Source organism: Lissotriton helveticus, chromosome 11, assembly GCF_964261635.1.
Source record: "Lissotriton helveticus chromosome 11, aLisHel1.1, whole genome shotgun sequence".
In the NCBI taxonomy this organism is placed as follows: Eukaryota; Metazoa; Chordata; class Amphibia; order Caudata; family Salamandridae; genus Lissotriton; species Lissotriton helveticus.
This window is the reverse complement of record NC_136072.1, coordinates 775,594,916-775,620,663: the sequence shown is the minus strand read 5'-3', so window position 1 is coordinate 775,620,663 and position 25,748 is coordinate 775,594,916.

Below are 25,748 nucleotides of genomic sequence, written 5' to 3'. Positions count from 1 at the left end.
CTCACCAACATAATTATTTTACATGTTTATACAAAGTAATACACAAAGATAGGTACATATCTATAGTGAAAAAAATGCTTGTATACAGAGGGATATGCTGTAAATTTCTTTTTGCGTATGGTGCTTATGTGGGGTCTGTAGTTGTCAGGGTTCAGTGGGTCCAACTATGTATGACTTTTTGAGTTCTTCTGGAAATATTACAGTAGTTAAGGAATCGTTGATGATTCTTCTTACTGGAGTGGCAGCAGAGGATGTTAAAAGAATTGTCTTGAAAGTTTGTGGTGAACAGGGGTGAGAAGGGCTGCCGGCAGGCCTGCTTGCTTTGACCAGGTCCATAAATTCATCGTGTGAGATGTGTCGGAAGGAACGGAGAGGCTTGATTAGAGCATTCTTGAATTGTTGTTTTGTAAAAGGGTTAGTGCTGGAGCTTTGTTTCTGTTTTAAGTACGATTCCAATGTGTCTGCTTTGTCCGTGTAATGATTTGCCAGTTTTCTGTGAAATCTTGAGTAACAGGATGAGTTCCTTCTAGACAATTTAGTTTGCGAAATTCATTAAGTATTTTATAGAATTCTTTATTTGCACATTTAGCGTTTTGAATTCTATCTGAATAGTACCTTTTCTTAGCTTTTTTGATAGCAGACTTGTATAATCTGTTAATTTTCTGTAGGTGAAGTTTGTCTTGTTTGGCGTTTGTTTTGAGCCAGGTACGTTGCAGCTTTCTAATTTGTTGTTTTATGTCTTTTATTTCTGTTTCTCTAAGGCGCTTTTTTTCTTTTGTTCTGTTGTGTGGTTTTGAGTGGTATCAGGATGTCAAAAGCTTCCTGTAGTCACTCATATAGATTTTGAATAGAATTTATGCTTTCCAGATTTGTACTGGGTGTTAGTTGTGTTTCCAAGTGTTCCAAGTTGAGTTTGTTCGACGGCCGATAGGTGGATGGATGTATGGTCGTTTTAGATGAGTCGCTTAGCGTTGTTTTATGTTTAGAAGGCAAGCAAGTGGTGGTCTGACCATGTGACTGGAGTTATAGTTTGAAAGGTAACTAGTTCAGTATTAGCAAAAATGACATCTAGGATATGTCCTGCGATGTGTGTCGGATTGTGGACAATCTGATGCAGGTTCAATGCGTCTAGGCAGGTGATTATAGTTTTTGGCTGGGTCATATTGGGTTTATCAAACCAAATGTTAAGGTCACCCAGAATGCATAGGTTTGAGTGTATTGTTATCAGGTTTGAAACTGTGTGTAGAGGTGCGTCTGGGAATGTTGCCTTGCTAAGTGGAGGTCTGTAAAGGAGCAATAAGTTACAGGTGGAAGACTGTGTTGGATTGCATCTTGTTAGAAGAGCCTCACAATTCTTTATGGAGATGTTGTCAATTTTAGTTATATGTATTGTTTGCCTGACTACAACAGCTAGACCACCTCCGTTTTTGGCTATACGATTTTGGGTGATTATTTGATAGCTCAGAAGAATGGCTTCATGCAGGACTGGAGCCATATCTTTTTCCAACCTTGATTCGGTTATGAATAGCATGTCTGGTTTTGCATCGGTGAGAAGGTCGTAGATGTGATGCTTGTTTTTAGAGAGGGATCGAGCATTTTTTAGTAGACAGTTTAGTGAGTGGCCTTTGGTGATAGTGGGACTTTGTTTGGTAGAAGAGTGATCAGTATTGTGTGGTTTTGTAGCAGGTGTGTTTTTAGTGCTGGTCTTAGCTGTATTAGGATAGCAATCGTGTAGCTGTCCTGTATCGTGTTCCTCATCCAGCATGTTAAGAAGGCATTTTGATGGGTCTTCATGTGTATATGTTGGAGATGGTGTTTGAGAGTGAGTTGGAGTGCTGTGTTGCTTTTGTGGTGTAATATTGTTGTGAGGTAGACATGGGGAAGCAAAGTTGTGACGTGTGGCATGTTGCTTATATTTTTTGTGTGTATTTAAGGTGGAAGGTGTATGAGTCAGGGGAGGGGGTGCAGCATGTGGGTCATGTAGTAATGTTCTAAATTGTTCAATGAATGAGAGGCGGTTAGAAGAGAGGTGCTGTATTGCTGTACCTGTGTTAGGTGTGGTGGAAGAGTGAAAGCTTGGCATTGGAGTTTGTTCCTTTGTGTGGTTTGAAAGGTGGGTATGTTTGTATTTTGTGATGGTAAGTATTATGAGGTGTTGCGCTTTGAAGACCTTGTTGTGCTGGTGTGTGTGATATATTTTGCTTATGAGGAGTAGTCAAAAAGGGTGCTGATGTATATGTTTCATGCAATGGATTTGGTTGTGTAGTATTGTTTGTGAGAGGAGGATGTAACGTAGAGGGGGTGGTGATGTGTTTATGAGTATAGTGTATGTTGTGTGTTGGAGGGAATGAAGTAGAGGTGAGAGTGTTTATCTTAGACTGGTTTGTTGCAAGAGTTACAAAGTGTGGTGGTGTGCATTGTGTGTGTTGTGCGTTAGTGTTATTATGGTAGAAGGGAGAGGAGGGTGTTTGTTGGACAACTGATGGAAGGATGATTATACATTTTTTAGTGATAAAAGGTGGTCTGTTAGGTGTAATTACAGCAGGGAGAGTGTGTCTGAATGGGATGTAGTTATGTATGGTGTTGATTGGCGTTGTGTTAGAAGATGAGTGTATTGGTTAGTGGTATAAGATAGAGTTGTGTACTGTTTGTAGGTGATGGTGGATATTTGTGGTAGTTGGGATAGTAGGGTGTGTAGATGTAGTTTGCTTGGGTTTGTAGTGCAGGCTGGTACATTAATCTGTGCATAGTGTTGTGCGTGGTGTACATTTGGTGTGAGTGTGTTGCTCTGTTTGTGGATGTGGTTGGTGTGGGCTGGGTATTGCTAAATGAGAATAAGGGCAGCTTTTCTGGCCCTAGTCCTGACCAGTCCGGAACAGGCTCAAACAGGAAACTGCCCTTGTCCTCTCTGCCCTTAACAGGTTCAAACAGGAAACTGCCCTTGTCCTCTCTGCCCTTAACAGGCTCAAACAGGAAACTGCCCTTGTCCTCTCTGGCCTTAGCCTCGACGCCCGGGCGGAGACGCCCTAACCCTGGCCTTTTTTATAGCCCTAGTAATCAGGTGACCCCTTCAGCCAATGGGAACGCTAGCCCTAACAATATTCAATCACAACACTAACCCTAAAATCTAGAACCAATAGGAGACCAGGACCTTACAGCCAATCTTAGCCCTAGTCCAAGCACCCAATCAGTTCAAAAACTTTGATCTCTATGTCCAATAAAGACCCTAGCCCTACCAGTAGTCCCAAAACAAGTCCATGTGACCAATGGCACAGATAGCCCTAGTCCCTACTTCCAATAGAAAGCCTAACCCTACTCTAAGTCCTACACCTAGTCCAGCATCCAATCATACCAGAAACCCTAATCACTACTTCCAATTAAAGGTCTAACCCTAGCCCTAGTCCCACCCTACTCCCAACAACCAATAACATAGGAAGCCCTAGTCCCTACTTCCAATAGAAATCCTAACCCTATCCCTAGTCCCAACCCTACAATGATTGAATCACAGACCCAGAAACCAATCAGAACCCTCAAATACACAACCAAGGAGGACATTAACCCTAATCCAATGGAAAAACCAGATACAACCACCAATCAGTGTAGACATGTACCAACCACTAGCAGAACATATATGGTCCCAGCGACCTCAGACAAGGTATGCTGACCAGGGAGTTGGAAGCTGCTTCTCCTGTTCAGAATCTCCTAGGAGACAGACAGGCTCAATCCACACTTTGGACTTCAGCAGGTAAGGGACTCACTAACTTGAAATCTAACAATACTGTTTGAATAACACTTTACTCCCCCTGCTGGCCAAAAAACGAAGTGCACATGCCCTAGTAAAATACAGTTTAAACAGCTCACAGAATCACCCTCTGAAGTAGGAAAATCCCTGTTGCTGGGGGGGGGGGAGCAAGGGGGGGCTGGTTTCACTGGCTTGTGAACACAAAATGGTGGCTGGGAGTGCACTGTTTTAACATACAGGTCTTAGCACAGAGCAAAGGAGAAATTTGGAGGGAAAACAGAATTGTCACCAAGAAATGAGAGAGACAAACTACAGAGGTTGGACTGCAAATCCCATAATTTAACACACTAAATGGAGGCAATCATGGGCAGGGAAAACCACAAATTTAAAACACAACACACGTGATAAAATATGCAATTACAGGCAGGCTAAAACTAACTTTTTTAACTGTAACAACCACAGGCATAGACAGTAAACACAGAAAGTCGAAATCGTTTTTTAAACAACTTTTTGTCTTGGGAAGAGGTAGCACTAGTCTGTCTCCTTACCACTTCCTGGACTCTGCTCACTGCAATCTGGGGCACAGGTAGGCTGCAACTCACAAGATGGAGGAGAATGATTTGGGGTGCACCCAGCGAGGCCTTAAGGGGCCTGGGCAGATGTGAGAGGAGGGCTCAGACTTGCCTGGTAGCTGAATAGCCAATGGTCTACTGGCCTGGGGTGGGGGCTGGGTAGCTGCTTCTCCTGTTCAGAATCTCCTAGGAGACAGACAGGCTCAATTCACACTTTGGACTTCAGCAGGTAAGGGCCTCACTAACTTGAAATCTAACAATACTGTTTGAATAAAACTTTACTCCCCCTGCTGGCCAAAAAGCGAAGTGCACAGGCCCTAGTAAAACACAGTTTAAACAGCTCACAGAAGCACCCTCTGATGTAGAAAAATCCCTGTTGCTGGGGGGGTGGGGGGCAGGGGGGCTGGTTTCACTGGCTTGTGAACACAAAATGGTGGCTGGGAGTGCACTATTTTAACATACAGGTCTTAGCACAGGCCAAAGGTGAAATTTGGAGGAAAAACAGAATTGTCACCAAGGAATGAGAGGGACAAACTACAGAGGTTGGACTGCAAATCCCACAATTCAACACACTAAATGGAGGCAATCATGGGCAGCGAAAACCACAAATTTAAAACACAACACAGCTCGCCTTTAAAAGAATAAAAGCTATTTTTCAAGCAAATTCTAGCTAAGTCCAGAAGGAGCTTAGTTGGGACCTGATGGGGCCTGATCCTTTGATCTAAGACCATTTCCATCACCAACAGTGCCTCATCCTGTGGGATATTCGTGTATAAACTCTCGATGTCGAAGGAGACTAGCAACTGGAGGTCTCCATTGAACATCGAGTGCTCATTCTTATGAATAAAATCCATAGTGTCCCTCACATAAGCTTGTGTGGCACTGACAAATGGCTTTAAGAAAGAGCCTATATATTCAGCGAGTGGCTCAAGTAAGGAACCACAGGCGGCAATGATCGGACGCCCAGGAGATTTTTCAGCATCCTTGTGGACTTTCGGGAGTACATACATACTAGGTACTTTTTGCATTGAGGAATTCAAGTACTAATATTCTTTTTTACTCAGGTATCCACAATCCAGTGCCTGTGTGGTTAAATACAAAACCTTGGCTCTCAGCATAGCAGCGGGACTGTCCTGAATTTTACGATAATGGGTCGGATTGCCCAGTTGTTTCAACACCTCATTATTGTAGTCATTGCTGTCCCACAAGGCAATTCCCCTCCATTTTCAGCAGGTTTTATTACCGCCAAAGGGTTATTCGCTAGATTAGTTAGAGCAAGATGTTCTTTTTTATTAAAATTAGAGTTATATGAGATTTGTTTCTTGTTCAATTTGTCTATGTCCCTCAAAATTTGGTTTTCAAAAAGAATAATTTCATCTGGCATACTCGCACTGTCAGGGCAGAAAGAGGACTTCATCTTCAGCCAACTCACATTCAACTCTGGCGTCTCATCTTGTTCTGAAAAATAGGTCTTCATCCTAATCTTCCGCAAAAAATTTAATACTTCGGTCTTGGTGTCAACGGGATCTTGTACCACTAAGGGGACAAATGAAAGACCTTTTTGTAACACTTTCAATTCCCACGGAGTCAATGAATGTTTAGACAGGTTGTATATAGGCATAAGTTAAGTGTTACTCGGGGTGGATAAGGCTTCAAAGGGAGCTATCCTAAGATCTGCACCCCCCTGTTGGTAACTACAGCCTGTATACTCTCTGTCGGGTTTGAAAAAGGTTCTGATCCTGTGGGGGTTGGAACTGTGGGGGCCTCCATCCTCTTCTGAATCCTCTGCCCCTGCGACCCCCTCTGTCTAAAAAAAGGTGGATGGGCGTTTGGATATTGGTAGAAAGGTTGATAAGGTGATAATAGGCACCTGCACCTTGGTCCGAATCAGAAGATGAATCGGAGGAAGTTAAAAACCTAGAGCGTGATCTGCCCTTACATTGTGAATTAAAAGCACCCGGATTAGTGTTTTAAAAAAAATCTTCTTTAAGATACGGGTATACCTGATCTTGATTGACATTTTTGATATCCCTGCTTAGCTTTGTTGTTTTCAAATTCACTGTATGGGTTTTGAAATCAGCCAAGGTTTTATTAATGCTCTCTAATAAAGCTTTGGCGTCTACAATGGTGGAGTCTCCCTCTATCTCTTCCTCCAATCTATTGATCTCCTTCAGTTCCCCTTCACTGATTCGTAGAGCAGTATTTATAGATAGAACTTTCCAATCACTGGAACATTTATTTCCTACTCCACTAAAATCAATCAAGTAGGGGTTATCATTAAGGAAGATCACCGGGATATTTTTAACCTGGAGTCCCACCGGTATCGTATTAGTCTTCAAGTATCCCAACAAGACCTCTGCGTGTAACTAGGTCCTCGTGTTTTTCTTTCTTAGTTGGATAGGTCTTTCTCCTTTGTCAGAGCGGCGTGGCCTATCCCCTACAATATCAGCCCCCAACAAGGACGGTAATTGTTTTAGTCTATTTATCTCCTCTTCGGTATAGCTTACCATATGAGGTTCTGACATGTTTCTTTAACATATTTTTATTATATTATTATTATATTTAAATGTATAAAGCGCGCAGCTACCCGGAGGTTTCCCGGCGCTAGGGACAAGATGAGAAGCAGAGGAGCAGCACAAGAGATTCAGCAGCAAAAGATTGAACAATCTATTGGTTAAACAACCAGGTTTTTAAGTCCTTACGAAATTTAAGGTAGCTAGGTTCTGTACGCAGATGAAATGGAAGAGAATTCCAGAGGGATGGAGCTAGGTAAGAGAATGAGCGTCTGCCCATTCTGGCTCGTTTAATCCTGGGTACCTGAAACTTATGCTGGTTAGAGGAACGGAGGACACGAGAAGGACAGTAATGGTGAACTAATGTTCTAAGATAAGGTGGAGCCCTACCTGAGTTAATTCTGTGCATAAAGCACAGAGCCTTGAACTTTGTGCGACTTTCGATGCGGAGCCAATGAAGGTTACACAAGGAAGTCGATGTAGAAGATTTATTAGGAAGTTTGCAAAGTAGCCTGACCGCTATATTTTGCACCATCTGAAGTTTCCGTATTACTTCCTTGCAGGCACCCAGATAAAGAACGTTACCGTAGTCCAGTCTAGATGTTATTAGAGCCTGGACTACGGTTTTTTGTGTATCATGAGGGAGCATCCATATGATCTTCCTCAGCCACTTGAGGATAGTGACACAGGTAGCCGAGACTCTGATCGCATGTTGCTTCATAGACATTTGGTCATCAAAAATGACGCCAAGGTTATGAGCCATTTTGGAAGGGGAAGGAAGAGAACCAATCTGAGGAGGCCAGTGGTGTGAGCCCCATAGAGCTGTATTATTGCCGAACAGCAGAAGTTCAGTCTTTCCCCCATTAAGTTTTAGTTTATTTTCAAACATCCATTTGGCAATATTATTGAGTCCAGATCATAGGGAAGATGGATTAGAATGTGAGTTTGCGGAGAGTGAATATATAAGCTGGGTATCATCAGCATATGAGTAGATGGTGAGCCCAGCTTGTTCTGCAATAGTGGCTAAAGGGCTAATGTATAAATTAAAAAGTAAGGGACTCAAAATGGAGCCCTGAGGGACACCGTATTTAGAGTAGTGTATTTTGGAAACAGGTGTGGTAGAGAAAACTTGAAAAGTTCTGTCAGAAAGAAAGCTAACAAGCCACTTTAGAGCCAAGCCAGTAATACCACAGGATTGGAGGGTGTTGAGAAGGATTGTATGGGAAACCGTATCAAAAGCGGCGCTAAGATCGAGTAAAATAAGTGCCACGGTTTCCCCTTTGTCAACTTGGCCACGAATCGTCTCAGAGACACCTAACAGTGTTGATTCTGTCAAGAATCCTGACCTAAAGCCAGACTGAGAATGATGGAGGAGGTTCCTTGACTCAATGTATTTGGTAAGTTGAGAATTGATGTGTTTTTCTAAAATTTTAGAACAGACCGGTAGCAATGATATGGGGCGGAAGTTAGATGGATTTTCTGGATCGGCATTTGCCTTTTTTTAGCAAAGATACTATCATCGCATGTTTCTATGCTTTGGGGACCATGGCTTCCCTTAGGGATGAGTTAAGAATTTCTAAAATAAGATTAAGATTGGAAGTATCCAGAGCTTGTAGAACTTGTGATAATATTGTTTAGTGTGGTAGTGTTAAGAAGGTCCCATGTTGTTAGCTGCTGATTGGAGTTGCTGGACGTTTGTTCCAATGTATCAATTTTGTTGGGGGTAGCCAGTTCAGGCTGCTCCGCTGGTGTAAAGGTAGGAGTTGAGTCACGAAAATCAGCATAGATATTATTGATTTTAGTGATAAAGAATTCCGCCAAAACATTACATTGCATGTAATCCAAGCACGGGGCTTTTGGCTAGCATGTGTTGCCCGAGGGTTCTTGTACAGCTTTAAAAAGTGCTTTGGGGTGATTATGTGCGTTCAAAATAGTAAGGTTAACGTGTTCTGCCCTGGCTATCTTGCAAAGTGCATGATATTTAGCTAAGGCTGCTTTGTACAATTGTTTAGTACAGAGGTCGTAATGAATGCGCCACCTCCACTCTAAGTTTTTGCAAGTGTTTTTTTCCCTTTTTAATGATTCATTGAACCATGGGGCGGGAGGGTGGTGCAATTTGTACTTTTTCTTATATTGTGGAAGGCATGCATTAACAGCTAAGCTAAGCCAGCTATGAATGCCAGCTTCCTCCTCTATGTTATTTATAGTTGTAAAGGGCCTGGAGTTATCAAGGCAAGAATTAAGTTTATTGATGTCCAGATTTTTCCAATTTCTGGCCACCCTAGGTCTTGAGAGAGGGGCTATGGTTTTGGGAGACCGATCAATAGTTATAGAAAATTCCACCATATAGTGATCTGACCAGGGGATGGGTAGGTGAGGTTTACAAATGATGGTATCCAGATTGGAAAAAATGGGGTCAAGTAAATTACCTGCCTTGTGAGTAGGGCCCGAGTTACGGAGAGTGACATTCAACGCTGCTAGATCCAAAATGAGATTGGTACTAGTGGACCAAGAGGTGTCGTTAAAATGGATGTAGAGGTCTCCGACAATCAAAAAGTTAGTAGCATCTAACAAGAGGGGCGCAATATACTCAGGAAGGGAGGTAGCCCAAGTACTAGCTGGACCTGGGGCACGATAAATAGGAATACCGGAAAGGGTGAAATTGGGGGACAACAAAAGTTTGAAAAGGCCAGCTTCACAATTCAGTATATCTAAGTCCTTCCATTTACAGTTGTATGTGTTTTTGAAAATGATTGCTATCCCTCCGCCATCCTTACCAACTCTGTTTCTACCGATGTAAGTGTAGTTATCGGGACGGGCTGATGCTAGGTCAGGGCCACTGCTATCGTTAAGCCAGGTCTCAGTAAGAAATAGAGCAGCTGGTTGTATGGTAGTGAGTAAGTCAAAGACATCTCTTTTGTGCCTCGGCAGTGATCTGCAATTTAAACTGATAACATATGAACTCATACATTTACAATCTCAACTAAGTCACTATGGGGAAGGAAAAATATTGGTAGAAAAAAGTGTATAATCAAAATGCAACAATACAAAACCATAAATACACATCCCAAATCCCAATCAGAAAGGCACGTATATACAGTACATCAAATTATGATTCAAAATTAGCCTATCTCAATTAGGTTAAATACTAACCGCTACCCTCACACTTAACAAAGTTTAAAGAAACAGGTAAAAAACAATAAGGGATTATGCCCAAATCACCCTCCTATACCTGAGCAAAGACATCAAAGTTGTATATTAAAAACAAAGAAGTACAGAGGGACCAATTCAACATTTATTCTCATTCAAGGTACAACTAGTTACCCTGATGTTCCCAATTATTATTTACATATCCTATATATCCAAAGGTCAAACTCATATATGTGTCAAATGAAGGGGCAGAGCACAAATAAACACAGTTGTATATATACACTTCATATGTATAAGACATAAACAAGCACAACAAATCACATTTAAATCACATTCATATCCATGTTACAATACATATATAAATTATATACAACATATACAACATCTACAAAACATACATATACCAAAAAGTATACAAAAAAATATACCCCTACTAAGAATAGAACTATCGCGGTGTACACTCCTAACTCCGAGTAGTACACTATGAGGAAATCCCTATTGCGCCAGAGGCATAACACCTCTAACCAAATATTTTCTAGGCGCTTTTTCTTTTCAAAAGAACTCAAAAACGATGGGACTCCTCGTCAAAATGTCGACGCAGTTGCGGTCGCGTTTCAGCCAGTAATTGCTTTTGGCTTCATCAGGACAAGGGGATAATATCACTAAAATAATAATTACCATTTAAATCTGCATTCAATTCTACCAAAATTACACTATCCCCTCAGTGACCATGCAGTGCCAGAAAGGTCAGGTGATTCTAGATGGAAAAAGGGCTGATAGAGTGAGCTAATAACCAAGTTCACATATGCCCCATCTTCAGCGAAGGTACCTAAAGTGTAACAAACCAAGGGGGCCCGTGTGTACCAACCATGTCATGAATGATATAATATGTGACGTCATCAGCAGTGCATTGCGGGGGGGGGCAAGTTATAATTAGCTGAACTAACTATAACTGCAGAATTTCTCTGATTTTGTACGAGTGAAATGTCCAACTAACTATAATGTCCCTGAAACCTGAATTTCTAAGGTTTTTTAAATGCTAATTTCTAACTATAACGAGCCTGAAACCTATGGTTTGTTCAGTGAATTTCAATGGTTTTTTCAATGCTAATTTCGAACTATAACGTCCCTTAAACCTATGTTTTTTTCAGTGAATTTCAAAGGTTTTTTAAATGCTAATTTCTAACTGTAACACACCAGTCGAATTTACAGAGTGATGGATAAATGTGAGCATGGCCTCCCAAACACCTCTTAGCAATCCCACTGTGTGGGACTTACTGGAGGTAACAGGAGTAGTAGTAGTTAGCCCTAACCTCAACCTTGGGGGCCAACTATCCCTTTTATTACTACCAGTAAGTCCCACACAGCAGGATCGCTAACTTCTTATATCAGGCCTGCCCCCACCCTGCACCACCGTGCGTAGTGCCCCCTAGCACGTTGTAAATTGGGGGATTAAGTCCCCTTGAATCCTGAGGGTCCGTGGGGCAAACTAGCCCACCAGGTACCTCCGGTAAGCGGCACAGAGCTGCTTTGCAGAGAGGTGGTCCAAGGCCAAGTCCCTTTTTACACCTCTCTGCACCGCCACGGTCCCCAATGGAGTGGCCAGGCCCCAGGGGCAGGGGGCCGCGTGGCTCCCATCTCAGGCCACTTCTAGCCCCGGGGACCCCATCCCCCGGAACTGGCCACTTCATTGGGGACCGCGGCAGGAGCCCCAATGCCCCCACGGTCCTGTCGGCTCCCCGCTCCCCTCTTTTCCTATGGAAACTAGGGAAGACATTCTCAATTTGCGATTCGCAATTAGAAATCGCACAACTTGGGTGCTTTTTACATCGCATTTAAGGAATTGCAATTTGCAATTCCTTAAATGCTTTCACAACATAACGATTCTCAAAATTTTGTGAGGGCCTTTTGGGATGATACATCCCAAAAGGCTTTTTCCCATTCGCAAACGGGCAGATTCTGAGAATCGGCCCGCTTGCGATCGGGAAATGGGCTTCATACATATGCCCCTTGGTCCTAACTATAACTACCTACTGGCGACCGCCAGTAGGAGATATATGTATATATATATATATATATATATATATACACACACAAAAATCTAGCTCCCACAGAAACTCCATGGAAGAATGGCATGGACTCAAGGTGTTTAAAGATTCAGCATTCATTTATACTGCCAGGTCGCCCTCAATCCCAGAAGTAAGGAGAGACGCGTTTCGGCTTTCAGGAAGCCTTTGTCAATCTGGCATGGCGCCAGAATACATGCCAAATAAATAGTCCTTCCCATTGAGTAAACATAGACAGCATACTCTCGTGTATGCGAACAGCGTATGGCCCAGAATGCTACAAAGCAATGTTTTCTACAGCTTAAACCAGCCTGATTGTAGGTAAAATATAAACTGATTAAACGCCTGCAGGTACCCCTGTCCTGCTTACCTTTACGTTGCTGGGCTCCTCCGGTCCCTTCATTTGTTTTAAAATACTGTTTCTGGTGTGCTGTAACCAATTTTAATCTTTGCTCCGTTCCACATTCATTTGTTCTCTAATTGTGGTGTGCCGCTTTTTATTTTTTTTAAACCTTTTATTGCTACTCCACATTTGTGCTCCCTCTGATCACCTGATTTCTAGGAAGCCTTGTTCCGCCGCGCACCCCGGTCCACCGCGGTTTTTACCGTTTGTGTGGAGGGTGCATTGGACGGCGCGATTTGCTCCTCGGCCGGCTGGTCGAGGGGCGGAGACTGGGCGGTTAGCGCTCTAGTGTACGGCTACCTCCCCTCTATTTTAGCAACATGCCTCGAGCTCCGCACAGCGGGCGCACCGCTCAAAGGCAAGCCCGTCTGCGCCCTTCCGCGCCAAGTCCACGCCGGGGGCCGGAGATGCTGCATCTCTCCAACTAGAATCTGGGCCCACATTAAGGTACTCAAGGGGGGATTTGCTGGATATTGGGATGAGAAATTTGCCACATTGTGTTCACATCCTGAAAGAAGACACTCTGTTCAAGAAAGGCCCTTATCATGTAGTTGGTGTGGCCTCTGTTTGAAGGGGGTAGAAGCATTAGCCCTCCCTCCCTGCCTGTTGAAGCCCACCACACGCAACGGCAAAAGTCGTTGCAGGGTTTCCTCCTTAATTCCAGGTCTTTGATTAAGAATAATATTGCATTTAAGGACTTTGTACTACAACACGCCCCTGATTGGGTTTTCCTCACTGAAAGTTGGGCTAACGACTCCTCTGGTCCCGAGCTGGTGGAGGCTATACCGTTGGGGTATTCCCTTATCAGACTGGATAGGGAGGTCCGTCGTGGAGGAGGCTTAGGTATCCTGGTCAAAGATTCTCTGACCTGTCGATCAGAACCTCTGACCTCAGCCCTTGATCCCTACCCGGCATTATATTTTTCTATAAATTTTACTCCCTCTGAGAGTTTCTCAGGGATTTTGTATTATAGGCCACCTGGCCCCAGGGCTTCGTTTAGCTATGATTTTAGCAATCATCTTGAACCTTATCTTGAGCGCACACATTTTACGCTCCTCTGCGATTTTAATTTTAATTTAGAAAATTGCGCGAATCATGATACCCAAACACTGTTAGAATGCATGAAGGGCTAAGGCTTCACACAATTAGTATACACCCCTACTCATATTGCGGGCCACACCCTTGACGGGCACTTTTCGAATGACGATAGAAACCTGGTGGGCGCGCCCTTTCCACTTTCATGGTCCGACCACTCTGCAGTTCCTTTTGTTCTAAGGGCTACTCCCCTAGATAACACTCAGAGTACAGGGCTGAAAATGGTTGAAAAACGAAACCTTTCCCGGATTACTAACAAAGCAGTCATGACTGCTTTTGCTGACTTCCAGCAATCAGACCTTCACAATGTAGACACGGCGGCGGAAAATTTTTCTAATAAAATCACTGCTGTGATGGACGCTCTTGCCCCCAAAAAACTGTGTTATTCAGCCAGGAAAACCCCTTCCGCTCCTCGGTTTTCCGACCGACTTCGAAATATGAGACAAGAGTGTAGAAGGAAGGAAAGATACTGGCAGAAGGACCTGGCACCCTCCCGCCGGGATTCCCATAAGCACTGTCTAAAGGCGTATAAAGCAGCCATAATGGAAGAAAAGGAAAAATACTATTCCAAGATCACTGGGGATATCACTACTCCCAAGGAGCTTTTTAAAATCTTTAACTCCCTTGCGGCCCCGTGATTGTTTATCCTCCTTTTTCTGCTCTAAGATCTCCGACATTTATGATCAGCTGCAATTTCCTAATGCCAATCAGGTACCTGATGCCTCCGCCAAAGTCCGCCTGAACAGCTCTTCCAATAGTGTGAACTCTGCAAGTTTTTGCGCCTTTCCTACGCTATCACCTGAATCTGTAAACCTCTTGCTCAGGCCCGGACTGGCCATAGCGGGCACTGGGCAATCCCCCGGTGCGCCGCATGGGTGGGGGCCGGTTTGTACCAAAATCGGCCGAAAACCGGCCCCGGCAAAGAGCTTGGCGGCACCTCCAATCCCCCCCCCCCCCCCCCCGAGTGGGGAGGGTGGCCGGCCGAGCACTTTGCCAGGGCTGGTTGTGGTCCCCAGTCCGGCCCTGCTCTTGCTTGAAGGTATTAAGTCCGGGTTACCTTTGGATCCCTGTCCTCTCAAAGTTGCAAAAATAGCTAAAGATGCCTTGACCCCGCATTTCACGATGGTCCTGAACTTAGCCTTATCATCGGGCCAATATCCCTTGACCTGAAAGGCTGCGGTGGTTAGGCCGATCCTTAAAAAACCCTCCCTAGATCCACTTAATCTAAAATATTTCCGTCCTATTTCCCTGCTGCCAATCCCTGCAAAAATGATTGAATCCCATCTGAACTCACGTCTGAGTGCCTACCTGAGGGACTACAATATCCTGGATGGGTCCCAACATGGGTTCAGACGAGCGCATAGCAGGGAGACGGCTCTTACCATGGTGTTGGACAATATACGAGTTCAGATGGATGCAGGGCATACCACTCTCCTTATTTTACTTGACCTCACCACCGCATTCGACACCCTGTCCTCATTGAGACTGGTGGAGCGCCTCAAGGAGATAAGGGTTGGCAGCAGGGCCCTGGACCTCCTCGCCTCTTTTCTTAGTCAGCGGTCTCAAACCGTTAGATTGGGCGATTTCTACTCTGAGTCCTGCCGCCCCCATGTCTATGGAGTGCCTCAGGGCTCGTCTCCGAGCCCCACCCTTTTTAATATCTATGTGGCCCCGTTGGCAAGGGTGGTGCAATCTTTTGGACTAGAGGTGCTGTCCTATGCGGATGACACGCAGATTATGGTCTCTATCACCCAAAAGTCCAGGGATTCTGTGCATAACTTTAACCCCTTCGATGATCATGACGAGCTCAGCTCGTCATGAGGTGTACCTCTGGTACACTCATGACAAGGTGAGCTCGTCATGAACAATGGGTTTTTTCATTTTCCAGCGCACAGCGGGAAAAATCTCTGCATGGATGCGGTTAAGAACTGTATGATTGCTGTCTCCTTATGGATGGTTCAAAATTACCTCAAACTAAATGGTGAGATCTTCGGGGACAACTCTGACACCTGGTCAAGTGAATGGTGGCCCAACTCCCTGGGTACCTGTCCCACTCCTGTCTCCCAGGGAACAAATCTTGGAGTGGTGCTTGATGACGGCCTTTCCATGTCTCGCCAGGTCTCCAGAACAGTTGCCACTTGTTTTGGACTTATCCGAGTGATAAGAAAGATCTCTCAGTTTCCTTCCACTGAAGCCCGAAAAAAGGTCGTTGTGGCCCTAATATTGACCTGGCTGGACTACTGCAATGCTCTTTATCTGGGAATAGATAAGGGCCAGTTGCGCCACCTACAGCTAGGCTGGTATTGGATCTCCCCAAGCGTTATTCGGCCTCTTCTGCTCTCAGTTCATTGCATTGGCTCCCGGTGGACTGTAGAGTCCTGTTTAAGACTCTATGCCTCACCCATAATGCATACTACGGACATGGCCCTGTGGGTTTAAAGAATATTTTCCACAGGTACGCTCCCTCTAGGAATCTCAGGTCAGCTAATAAAAATCTGCTCGCGGTTCTCAGATTTAAAAAGATGAGATGGGGGGAAGAGCTTTCTCACAGGCTGCGGCAAAGGCGTGGAACGCTCTCCCTGTGTCCCTTTCGGGCCAGCAAGCTCACTCTATTTTCCGTAACACCCTTAAGACCTGGTTGTTTCCTGTAAAACAAATCTGAGTATGTATGCTGGCTGTGCCTGTAGGCCCATCTGTTCAGAGCGCCTTGATGCCTTTGGACTTAGTCCGCGCTTTTACAAATTCCCTTTCATTCATTCATTCATAAGTTTAGCTGGAAATATCGTGTAGAAAACAATTTAGGTAACAAAATACACATGTGAATTATAAAAGCATCCGTCATATTGAGAAACTGGCTTTTAACATTTCCACTGCCAAACTCTTCATCCTGTGTTGCCAGATTTACAAATTTATATAAAATGTACGTTTAAAATGAATGCTCCCAAATGTCACTGATTATAGCAAACTTGAAGACAGCCAATGTCCCGGTTTCAGCTCTCCCGAGCTAATGACACATCCGCCACAGTGTGACCTTTTGCAAAATATATCTTATTCCTGCCGTGCTACTGATAACACAGTCATTGTCTTCAAACATCATGAGGCACTGGGAACGGAAAACTGAAGCTTCACCTGGGGGCCAAGTACATGACAGAGCAATGTTCTAACTCAAAGTCAAATTGCAAGCACGTGCTGTGGAACCCCTCGGGACTACCATACCCATAATGCCCCCAAATAGTCAATAGTGAAGCAGGCAATTATCGCCATATGATCGTACTGCTAGGTCAATGTCACTGGTTATGCTGAAATGTTAACTGCCACAGAATCAATATCCGATTCACGTGTAGCCGGGGCAAAGGCAAATGTCAATCTGATAGTGACAGACAGCATGAATTAAATGCAATAAAAATATGGCACAAACTCGAGGTTGAGGGGGACCCATGTACAAAGTGATTCTGCCAAAACAACCTCACCGCATCGGCGTCTGCAGTGCCCAGTCACCAGGAGGCGCCAGTCTTCTGGGCAAGGCATTTCTGGCTGGAGAGAACATATATCCCATGCTAGCAGTTGCAAAAACCGCCCGCTATATGTATTTATATATAAATATATAGGGCAGTCAGCATTCTGTAGTTATGGTTCAGTCACTGCATTGCAAACAAGTTGCACCCAATGTAACCATGCTCAATGCACCCCTTCACTGATGACGTTAAAAAAAGAAAATGCTGGCTACAAAGAACAAAACATGGTGGGAATGTAGTTTGTGGATGATTGTCTATCCAATATTAGATTGCTCACCTTTTGATTTCCCCCAGGGGCCTGACTGGATCAGGAAACGTTTCCAACAACTGCTCTCATATACACCGATGGATGGTGTCATCAGACTCCGTGGAGGCCTCGACCTGCCTCAGGAAGTGATGCAGCTGACTCTTATATAGGCCTCCCCTGCGTGCTGATGTCAGTTTATAAAGCAGTCTCGGGGCCATGAGATGTAGACCATCAGAAATACTTTGTGTGGCAGCTTTAACTTGAAACTTTATTAATATCTAAACAGGGAAGACGGTGGTTTGGTGAGGAATGTGCAATTAGAGTATCCCCCAGAAAGAGCCTTTCAGAAGGTAACTTACTTTTTCTTTTAATCATACAGATACTGGTTGTTCATACTGATTATTTCTTGTCCTTTACCATGTCTCTTTGCCTTCATTTCAATAGCTAAATGTATGCCTTCCTGTTTGAAATAATATGAAAAGATTAGAGAAAAAACCGATAATCAACAACCTTTTTATTACACCCAATAACATTGGACCTGATTCACAAAAGTAATCTGAGACAAAATCCTAAATTTACAACTTTCGGTATTCACAAAAGGCATTTAGTAGTAGCAAAGTTAGGATTCCTAACTTTACTACTACTAAATGCCTTTTGTGAATACCAAAAGTCACAAAGTTAGGATTTTGTCTCCGATTACTTTTGTGAATCGGGCCCTATGCCTCTGTGAAGGTCTATGCCTGCTGTAGAGTGGGGGATAACCAGACCAGAGAAATTCAAGGTGCAGCGCGTCCAGTTGTGGAATAGGGTCTGAGTCGGATCACAAACACTGAATCAGGCCTATTGAGTGCAGACTATGCGATCTCTCCCTGGAACATTAGAAATGGAAGTAGGACTTCCACCTGGACTTGAATTTGTGCTGAGATTTATCCTTGGACTTCATCTTAGACTTACCTGAGGATGGGGATCTGGATTGGTAAAAGGACTTTGGGCTGGAATAGGCTGGCGACTTGCAGTACACAGATCTCATTTATTGTGGTCAGCGTTTCAAGACACCAAAGATGGTCCGTAACTGACATCTGCATCCTGGAGGTGCTGCATAGTGTGAGGCCTGTAGTCTTTGGGATGGCGGAGTTATCCCCAGCACACTGTCACCCCAAGCAAATATATAATTTTTCAAAGTCAGTGAAAATCAATGTTCAGGAGAAGAGATATGGATCCCCAATTGGCGCTAAAAAAACAGAAAATGATTTCAGCACACCGGAGTGCCACCTACATACAACTATGTGCCGTCACACCTTGAGGAACGAGGAGGTCCGCCATAGAGTCACTAGGCACCACTTATCACCGCCTGGGAGCAATTGCTGGAAAAGTTGCTGGTCCAGACTGGCATCTGGGGTAATTCAAAAGGTGAGATGTCTGCAGTAAAAAGTGTCCATCAGAAAGGTTTGTGTGAGGCACAAAGGTGGGGGGTTGTTCACATGGCAAGAAGATGAAGGAGCAAGACCTGAGGTTGTTTGCCCATACAGTGGAAGTGTATTAATCATGTTCCTGAGGCTGGAAAGAGGAGACATAGACAGTGACATAGGCTTATCCTCAAAGAAGGTGTTGGAGTCTGCAAGGAAAGTAGGCGTAAAGGACGGTTCAGCAGTCTCAAAATCCATCAAGGATTTTATAGGCAAACACTTTAAAGGGAAAGAGACACCAGAAAAGGAGCCAAATGCGGTAGAGTCACCGTTAATCATCGAGGACCAGGCAGCTATAAGTGTGGAATGCCTTGACCAGACTGACTTTGACATTGCTGGATTCCAGTTGGAACCCCGCCTGTCATCTTCTCCACGGCTATTTCAGTCGTTAATTGTTCAGGAAACGGAAGTTGAAGTGGAGGAAGAGGGAAGAGAAAGACAGAGTAATATCTCGGGTGGGGGCGAATCTGACCAGAAGGACTCCAGTCCATATGTGAACCCTAGAGGGGAAAACCTCTATGCTGCTCGTACTGATCTATCAGGCATTACCGCGCATAGTTTTGAGGTGACGGGGTCATCGAGCTCATCTATGCTTGAGGTTATGCTAATGCTACAGAAAACATTACAGGGCATTTTAGAGGTTTCAGTGTTAAATAATTACATTTTAAAAACACAAAGTAACCAAGTTAAGAATATAGTAGGGGAGCTGATCCAGATTAAAGGCCTAATGCCCACTTTAGTAAGAGCAGTGGAAATTCAGGAGGATATGGAAGAGGTTGGGGAGGACGATGTGGGTGAGGTGGTAAGGGAAGAGGAAGTAGTGAGTAGACCCAGAGAAGAGGAACCAACAGTATATATCTCCCGTTGTCCTATGATTATAAAGAGAAATATGGATAGGAGGAGTTTAAAACAAAACATCCCGAGGTGGCGAATGGGCAAAAAGGCCCTATATAAACAGCACTCGGTAAAGCAACAGGAGGATGGGAAGGGGGTACCCCCAGGAACAAGGGCACGAGTTAAGGCGGTGGGGCCAAAATCAAAAAAGCTAACTTTTGTAGATACAAGTGAAAGAGCCCACAGTGCAGAGGGCCAATCCAAGAGGGTAGCAGGGAAAAGTACAGCAAGGAATATCAAGGCCCCCTGGAGGAATTACCAAGGATGGAAGGAGGAGGCAGAACTAGAAGGCGGGATGGAGACGCCAAGACGAGTGGTTGGAAAATCCCAAACTTCACAGCAAACTAGGATGGTGGATACCTGGCTATTTTTAGAACCCTCAGGCCAGGAAAAAGGGGGAAAAAGGACAAAGAAATTAAAGCCCCTAAATCGGTCCCAGCTCCTTGCTTCATTTGCAAAATGTCCTAGTTTAAAATATGTCAGCACTGACGACCTCAAAGAAGTAGGGTTCCTGAATAACTTCAGGGGGGATGAAGTAACAAAAGTCCTCCTTCACTCAGCACTAATAGAAGTTGCTATGGAAAAAGCAGAGGCTGCGATGCTAAGGGAAGGGATTAGAATATTGAAGAGAGAGGAGGTGTTTGGGGTGAATCAAGGGAAAATATTCCTCAGGAACCACGCGGGTTGGGTGACAGGCAAATAAAAATGATAACATCAGGTCGGGGTATAAAGGAAGCTCTTGAAGTCACGATAATCCCTACAAACACAAATTGGGAGGATGGTGATGTTTTGGTGGGAAATAGATACAGAGAATTTGTATATATGGGGGGAAACATCCTTTACAACGCAACTTTTACCACGCAGTGCCTTTACAACGCAGGTTTTACAACGAAAACCATTACAACGCATTGCGCTGGGGGGCGCTCTAGGATAGGGAATAGATTTAATTTACTATCCAACACCTTCCCTAGTGTCCACGGGGACTGGAGTTGGAATAGTAAATTAAACTATTCACTATCCAGCTGTGGAAAAGTAAATTTTGCCATGTTCTGTGTCCCTATGCGTCATCCATCATATGTTATTTGTGCATGATTAATATGCATATGTATTCCCTATGTTCGATTAAAGACGCAATTACAGTTGTGTCCACCTCTAGTATGCCAGTTTCCAGTTCTCGTGAATACTACGAATATCAGGCCCATGTGAAGTTACGTTGCCACGTTTCTCAGTGTGCACCTTATTCCATTGTAAAGTCCCCGTTTCTAGGCCTCAGAAGGGCCTGGACACCAGATTCAGCTCCTGTCTCCTGTCTCCTGAAGCCTCGCTGAGGAGCGATACAGCCCCCACCTGTATCCTCGACCCTTCACTTACTTCCTGCCTCGCAGTGCCCGGTTCAGCCTGGCTCTGCCTCTGAGTCTGCCAAGAGTATGTTATGATTCCAGTTATCAGTTCAGTACTCCTTCTCTGCATTCCTAAGCTACTGAATCGCATCAATAGTTTCCGTCATTGTCTAGCCTTTACGTCTCCACGTTAGAGAAATACTGCATTTTAATGGTCATTTAATATTCTTCATCACGCACTACATGTAGAATAATGCATGCTCCAGTCTTAGAGTCCGTTAGCCTCTCCCCTCCTGACTCTTAGTTCATATCAACATGTTCTCTAAACATCAGATACTAGATACTGCTTAGGTACATGTCGCCCTGACTCTCCAGACTTCAGTCTGCTCCTAGCACAGAGTTCATAGCCCCCAGCTTCTCCTAGTGATACGTCATTGCCAGTTTGCGCGCACCATCAGGTTAGAGGTCCCGGCTCCTCAGGTAGCCCCCTCCATGGTTTCCGCCCCATTCATGACATATTCTGTTACGTTTGCATCACATGTCTATGTATACGCCCTGTTACACCTCTTTTCACCCTTATCTTTCGCGACTGCTATTGATCACACCCACTGCTCCGCCTATCGTATGTATTGTAATGCAACTGTTTTAGTATATATGATCGTGTATTGTTATTAAATGTTAGCGCGCTCATCCCAGATCCAGCCCCAGCAGCTGCTGGGCCCTGCCATCCTATTCAGGTTGTCCTGTTCCTGTCCTTATGCTGTATTAAACCTGCAAAACTCCTACTACCTCGAATCTTGACTCTTATTTATTGAGCTATCTGTTATTCATTTATTCATCCAAAAAATAGAGGTATTATTTATTTATTTACCACATAATGGCGCCCGAACAGGAACTTGCCCTCTCCCCACGCGTCGGTGAAGCCACACCGACCCCCTGACCCTCTGCAGTCGTGACGGAACTCTTCTGCGCACCGGCAGATATTTCTGCTTCAAGTATCCCTCAGGCCCACGGAGGAGACGGAGGAGGCGGTCCAGCATCCAGACGAGACGGTGGAGGAACGCGGCGAGTCCCGACCAGAGCCCAAGCCGAGAGTCCAAGGTCCGAGGTATCCGGAGGCCCACCCGTAACAGAAGTCCGAAGTTCGTCCGTCCGGCGTCCAAGCAGTCCCGTCCAGTCTGAGGCCTTCCGTTCTTGCTGCCCGGTGAGTACCGTTGCTGGGGTAGTATCTAGACAGGGTCAATCTGATTGACTCTGGTCCGTGGGTTGGTGGTACACAGTCCCACAAACGAAGTGTCCACTTCGGTGGATGCGGGTCCTGACGTGTCTCTGTATGAGACCGGTAAGTTTCGTACTGTTTCAGCAGTGCATCTAGTTTCTGTTCTAGTCAGTTCTGTTCTCGAGAAAATTCATGTATTCTGTTTTCCGTATTCCAGGTAGTATTCTGTTCGAACTGTTATTTTGAATGTTCTTCATGTATCTTGATGTCGTGGAATGAGTGTGAAGTAGTTATCGTGTTTATTGTGTATCGTATTGTGTCCAGATTATAGTTCAGTCATGCCGCTCTTTTCAAAACTGCGTCAGTTGAGAACTAAAAAAGGTCTGCTAGAAGCAGCAGTTCCTGTCCCGCCTAGGGACAGTCCAGGTCATTTTATGTATCAGAAGCATGGCATAAGCGCCATATTGTATCTAGATTTATGGGTCGAGTATACCAAACAGTTAGAGGAAAAGTATAGATGGCCTGTGTCAGGCACATGGGATGCCGAGTGCATCATGAGAGTAGAAGAAGCATTATGGAAAAAGAAAGCCAGACAGTCACAGAAAGATGCCATTGAGTTATGGCGCAAACAATCTCATAAAAGAACCGAAAAAGAAATCAGAAAGTCAGAATTAAGTAGAGAATCCTTGGAACGAGCCCAAGAAAGGGAATTAATCGAGATTGGTGAACGAGTTAAAACTGAACAGTCAGACAGACAGAGGCATGCTCTTGTTAAGGGTATGTATCCTCTTCTTGCCGAGGGCCTGCCAAAAGCGACCCCGGAGGCATCCAGTAACTTTCCGCCACCATTAGTTCCGACCAAGCTACGTCACAAACAGACCGCAGCTGATATTTTCATTTCGTCCTATTTGGACGACACAGTCCCAGAATATGCAAATCCTGTTCGCGCTCCGCCAGTCCCTGTAAATCAGGCACTCCCCGTTTCTCCAGACACCGGGGTACCCCTTGCAGTACCTGTTACGGTCCCCCCGGTCCAGCCCGCCATACCAGTTCAGCCCGCATTTCAATTTCCTGCCACACTAGTACGAGAGGATCAGTCGACGATTCTAGTTTAGGGGCCGCAGGAGGAGGTCCTCCTCAGACCCCGCCGCCACACAAGCGTTTAACGTCAGCCGAATTACATGCACAAGCGTCACAGCGTACGCCCAGACATCAGTCTGTAGCAGAAATAAGAAAAGCCCTTAATGAATGCGGCTATGATCCAGTCCCAGGCGAGGATAATATGGTTTTATATTCATTACGTGTAAGAAAGGTGGCCGAGTATCTAGTCACCCTACCGAATATGAAAGAAGATCTAGACAGAATATATCGTTTCATCCGTACAGGGGATGATCCAGAAAGCATTGGCGAAGTCATGTCTCAAAGGAAAGCCGAGATCCAGCTCATGATACTAAAGTTTTTGATTAATTGTTTAATAAGAGAACAAGATTACCCGTCCAAAGATCAAGCCGAAATGAGAACCCTGACAAAGTGGAGTGATAATATAGCCGAGGGTAAGCACAGGACCATCAGTGCTATGGAAAGTATGTACAAGAAAATCCGTAAAGAAATAATAAGGATACACGAACAGCGTAAAGCAGCACAAGTAAGCGAGAAAGAAAGTAACTCTGATACTGAAGAGGTAGACGACGAGAATCCCGCCAGAATAGCGTATGTAGGAAAATCTAGATTTCCAGATCGCCATTTACGCCTAGAACACAAGTCAACTTTCCATCATCCAGCACCAGAACAAGGTTCTCTAGAACAAGTGTTTCAAGCTACCGATCACATTCTGAAATCACGAATCGGTTACAGTGAGTTAAGTACTATGCATGAACAAGAACTAGCCCGATCAGCAGTCCGATGGACTACTGATTCTACCACTTTTCCAGACGAAATAGTGGCACAAATGTTTCTGAAAATGCCCCCAGCCGAGCAACGACTGGCGGGTATGTATATGATTCAGCACCTCATTACATTGTATGAGGGTCAGCACTCTGATCCAGGCCCGTTACATGATATCCTGAACGAGTTACTCCAGTATAGATGGAAAGGTTTAGGTACCGATTTAATCAGTGTCATTCTAGAACAGCGTCACAAATATAGAACGTTTTTGAACCCGCATTTTGTTCATGTCTCACCCCCAGAAAGTAAACCATTTTACATAGAGAGACAGAATCCGTTACGAGAAGTCCACCCAGTTAGAGGAACGGGTGGCGAACTAGAACGAGTGTTTGTTTACACCCCGATCACAAAGATGGAACTCTTAGAAATGAAAAAATTAATCCCCTGTCATGATAAAGATCCAGCAGGGTTCCATCGAGAATTAAAAGACATGCTCCGTATGGGAGAATACACGTATCCAGATATAATTAAAATGTTAAAGGTTCTGCTGCCCGCAGGGGTGTATGAAAAGCTCAAGGAAAAAGAATGGGAGGTGGGAGAGAAAAAGATCGATTGGGCAGTTCTAGAAGCTGAAGACAAGGCACGAGTACCAGGTACCGGTCTTGGAGATAAATGTAAAGAATTACCAGAATTATTAATACAAGTTTTGCCCAGGTTATTGACAACTAGAAAGGAAGACTGGGATGCAATCTCAGCCTGTAAACAGAAAAAAGACGAAGACATTAGTGATTTTTATTCTAGATTTGAGAAATGTTTTAGCATCAACAGTGGCCTCAAGACGAGTAGCGAGTCATACCCTCATCTTTTTGTTACTAAATTAGTCGAGAATTCAAGTCCACAAATTAAGAATCGAGTTTTGAAAGTCGAAAGTACCTGGCAAGCTAATACCCCGTCCCAGATGTTACAGATGCTCCAATACCACCAGAATAGAATCAGAGAAGAGCAAGAACACGAGAGAAAACGTATGAAAGACACGAAAATGAAAGTACTAGTTGCACAATCTGTTCCTCAAGACAGTCAGAAGAGGGGTCCGAATCAAGCCAGTCATCCTGCAGCTCTCGTTAAAGGGAACTGCAATTATTGTAAACAGCCAGGTCATTTTATAAACAAGTGTGCAGTTCTGAAACACAATATAGCCACTGGTAAGACTAAAGAAAGACCACGTCCGCCTAGACAAGAACAAGTTTCACAGATTCCTCAGCCACAGAATGCACCACAGACAGTTACAGCACCGCAGCCCATCGCTGCAACACAGCATGTTACACAGCAGATGTACCAGTATGCACAGTCTGAGTATCCAGAGTACCAGCAGTATTCATGAAACAGCCTAGAGAGGGAGGTAGGCTTGCCTCTCATCGAGATACCTGTAGATCAAGAAGGTCCCTATGTTCACAGTCAAGTATTAGGGAAAGACAGAAAGTTTTTGATTGATACAGGGGCAAGTAGGACCACAATTAGCCACGCCGAAGTTCCAGGGGCTCCGCTCTCAGGCTCAAGAAATGTTTCCCTTGGATTTTCAGGAAAACCCATTGTAAATGAAATATCAAAGCCAGTTACTCTAGAAGTAGGTCCATTGTCCCGC